Genomic DNA, 4,140 nt, shown 5'->3' with positions numbered 1-4,140 from the left:
GTGAGTGGTGGGTGGGTGGGTGGGTGAGTGGGTGGGTGGGTGGGTGGGTGGGTGAGTGAGTGGGTGGGTGGGTGGGTGAGTGGGTGGGTGGGTGGGTGAGTGGGTGGGTGAGTGGGTGAGTGGGTGGGTGGTTGGGTGGGTGAGTGGGTGGGTGGGTGAGTGGGTGAATGGGTTGATGCACATCCTGAACCGCCTACGTGACGAGATGCACAAGCTGGCTCAGAGGAGGGTGAGTGGTGGGTGGGTGGGTGAGTGGGTGGGTGAGTGGGTGGGTGGGTGAGTGGGTGAATGGGTTGATGCACATCCTGAACCGCCTACGTGACGAGATGCACAAGCTGGCTCAGAGGAGGGTGAGTGGTGGGTGGGTGGGTGAGTGGGTGGGTGAGTGGGTGGGTGGGTGGGTGAGTGGGTGGGTGAGTGGGTGGGTGAGTGGGTGGGTGAGTGGGTGAGTGGGTGGGTGGGTGAGTGGGTGAATGGGTTGATGCACATCCTGAACCGCCTACGTGACGAGATGCACAAGCTGGCTCAGAGGAGGGTGAGTGGTGGGTGGGTGGGTGAGTGGGTGGGTGGGTGAGTGGGTGGGTGAGTGGGTGGGTGAGTGGGTGGGTGGGTGGGTGGGTGGGTGAGTGGGTGAGTGGGTGAGTGGGTGAATGGGTGGATGCACATCCTGAACCGCCTACGTGACGAGATGCACAAGCTGGCTCAGAGGAGGGTGAGTGGTGGGTGAGTGGGTGGGTGGGTGAGTGGGTGGGTGGGTGAGTGGGTGAGTGGGTGGGTGGGTGGGTGAGTGGGTGGGTGAGTGGGTGGGTGGGTGGGTGAATGGGTGGATGCACATCCTGAACCGCCTACGTGACGAGATGCACAAGCTGGCTCAGAGGAGGGTGAGTGGTGGGTGAGTGGGTGGGTGGGTGGGTGAGTGGGTGAGTGGGTGGGTGGGTGGGTGAGTGGGTGGGTGAGTGGGTGGGTGGGTGGGTGAATGGGTGGATGCACATCCTGAACCGCCTACGTGACGAGATGCACAAGCTGGCTCAGAGGAGGGTGAGTGGTGGGTGGGTGGGTGGGTGAGTGGGTGGGTGGGTGGGTGGGTGAGTGAGTGGGTGAGTGAGTGGGTGAGTGGGTGAATGGGTGGATGCACATCCTGAACCGCCTACGTGACGAGATGCACAAGCTGGCTCAGAGGAGGGTGAGTGGTGGGTGAGTGGGTGGGTGGGTGAGTGGGTGAGTGGGTGGGTGGGTGGGTGGGTGAGTGGGTGGGTGAGTGGGTGGGTGAGTGGGTGGGTGGGTGGGTGAATGGGTGGATGCACATCCTGAACCGCCTACGTGACGAGATGCACAAGCTGGCTCAGAGGAGGGTGAGTGGTGGGTGGGTGGGTGGGTGAGTGGGTGAGTGGGTGAGTGGGTGGGTGGGTGGGTGGGTGAATGGGTGGATGCACATCCTGAACCGCCTACGTGACGAGATGCACAAGCTGGCTCAGAGGAGGGTGAGTGGTGGGTGGGTGGGTGGGTGAGTGGGTGAGTGGGTGGGTGAGTGGGTGGGTGGGTGAGTGGGTGAATGGGTGGATGCACATCCTGAACCGCCTACGTGACGAGATGCACAAGCTGGCTCAGAGGAGGGTGAGTGGTGGGTGGGTGGGTGGGTGAGTGAGTGGGTGGGTGAGTGGGTGGGTGGGTGGGTGAGTGAGTGGGTGGGTGGGTGGGTGAGTGGGTGAGTGAGTGGTTGAATGGGTGGATGCACATCCTGAACCGCCTACGTGACAAGATGCACAAGCTGGCTCAGAGGAGGGTGAGTGGTGGGTGAGTGGGTGGGTGGGTGAGTGGGTGAGTGGGTGGGTGGGTGGGTGAGTGGGTGGGTGAGTGGGTGGGTGGGTGGGTGAATGGGTGGATGCACATCCTGAACCGCCTACGTGACGAGATGCACAAGCTGGCTCAGAGGAGGGTGAGTGGTGGGTGGGTGGGTGAGTGAGTGAGTGGGTGGGTGGGTGGGTGGGTGGGTGGGTGAGTGGGTGGGTGGGTGAGTGGGTGGGTGGGTGAGTGGGTGGGTGGGTGAGTGGGTGAGTGAGTGGTTGAATGGGTGGATGCACATCCTGAACCGCCTACGTGACGAGATGCACAAGCTGGCTCAGAGGAGGGTGAGTGGTGGGTGGGTGAGTGGGTGGGTGAGTGGGTGGGTGGGTGGGTGAGTGGGTGGGTGAGTGGGTGGATGCACATCCTGAACCGCCTACGTGACGAGATGCACAAGCTGGCTCAGAGGAGGGTGAGTGGTGGGTGGGTGGGTGGGTGAGTGAGTGAGTGAGTGGGTGGGTGAGTGGGTGGGTGGGTGGGTGGGTGAGTGGGTGGGTGGGTGGGTGGGTGAGTGGGTGGGGTGAGTGGGTGGGTGGGTGGGTGAGTGAGTGGTTGAATGGGTGGATGCACATCCTGAACCGCCTACGTGACGAGATGCACAAGCTGGCTGAGAGGAGGGTGAGTGGTGGGTGGGTGGGTGGGTGAGTGAGTGGGTGGGTGGGTGGGTGAGTGGGTGGGTGGGTGAGTGGGTGGGTGGGTGAGTGAGTGGGTGGGTGGGTGGGTGAGTGGGTGAGTGAGTGGTTGAATGGGTGGATGCACATCCTGAACCGCCTACGTGACGAGATGCACAAGCTGGCTCAGAGGAGGGTGAGTGGTGGGTGGGTGGGTGGGTGAGTGGGTGAGTGGGTGAATGGGTTGATGCACATCCTGAACCGCCTACGTGACGAGATGCACAAGCTGGCTCAGAGGAGGGTGAGTGGTGGGTGGGTGGGTGGGTGAGTGAGTGAGTGGGTGGGTGAGTGGGTGGGTGGGTGGGTGAGTGGGTGGGTGAGTGAGTGAGTGAGTGGGTGAGTGAGTGAGTGAGTGGGTGAGTGGGTGGGTGAATGGGTTGATGCACATCCTGAACCGCCTACGTGACGAGATGCACAAGCTGGCTCAGAGGAGGGTGAGTGGTGGGTGGGTGGGTGAGTGGGTGAGTGAGTGGGTGGGTGGGTGAGTGGGTGGGTGGGTGAGTGGGTGGGTGGGTGAGTGGGTGAATGGGTTGATGCACATCCTGAACCGCCTACGTGACGAGATGCACAAGCTGGCTCAGAGGAGGGTGAGTGGTGGGTGGGTGGGTGGGTGAGTGAGTGGGTGGGTGAGTGGGTGGGTGGGTGAGTGAGTGAGTGGGGTGAGTGAGTGGGTGGGTGGGTGGGTGGGTGAGTGGGTGAGTGAGTGGTTGAATGGGTGGATGCACATCCTGAACCGCCTACGTGACGAGATGCACAAGCTGGCTCAGAGGAGGGTGAGTGGTGGGTGGGTGGGTGGGTGAGTGGGTGGGTGGGTGAGTGGGTGGGTGGGTGAGTGGGTGGGTGGGTGAGTGGGTGGGTGAGTGGGTGGGTGGGTGGGTGAGTGAGTGGGTGGGTGGGTGGGTGAGTGGGTGGGTGGGTGGGTGAGTGGGTGGGTGGGTGGGTGGGTGAGTGGGTGGGTGAGTGGGTGAGTGGGTGGGTGGGTGGGTGAGTGGGTGGGTGGGTGAGTGGGTGAGTGGGTGGGTGGGTGAATGGGTTGATGCACATCCTGAACCGCCTACGTGACGAGATGCACAAGCTGGCTCAGAGGAGGGTGAGTGGTGGGTGGGTGGGTGGGTGAGTGGGTGGGTGGGTGAGTGGGTGAGTGGGTGGGTGAGTGAGTGAGTGGGTGGGTGGGTGGGTGGGTGAGTGGGTGGGTGAGTGGGTGAGTGGGTGGGTGGTTGGGTGGGTGAGTGGGTGGGTGGGTGAGTGGGTGAATGGGTTGATGCACATCCTGAACCGCCTACGTGACGAGATGCACAAGCTGGCTCAGAGGAGGGTGAGTGGTGGGTGGGTGGGTGGGTGAGTGGGTGGGTGGGTGAGTGGGTGGGTGAGTGGGTGGGTGAGTGGGTGGGTGAGTGGGTGGGTGAGTGGGTGGGTGAGTGAGTGGGTGGGTGGGTGGTTGAGTGGGTGGGTGGGTGAGTGGGTGAGTGGGTGGGTGGGTGGGTGAGTGGGTGGGTGGGTGAATGGGTTGATGCACATCCTGAACCGCCTACGTGACGAGATGCACAAGCTGGCTCAGAGGAGGGTGAGTGGTGGGTGGGTGGGTGGGTGAGTGAGTGGGTGGGTGAGTGGGTGGGTGAGTGGGTGG

This window comes from Lampetra fluviatilis, unplaced genomic scaffold, assembly GCF_964198595.1.
Source record: "Lampetra fluviatilis unplaced genomic scaffold, kcLamFluv1.1 SCAFFOLD_1111, whole genome shotgun sequence".
NCBI lineage: Eukaryota > Metazoa > Chordata > Hyperoartia > Petromyzontiformes > Petromyzontidae > Lampetra > Lampetra fluviatilis.
The sequence above is the reverse complement of the archived record's forward strand: the minus strand, read 5'-3'. Positions refer to the sequence as shown.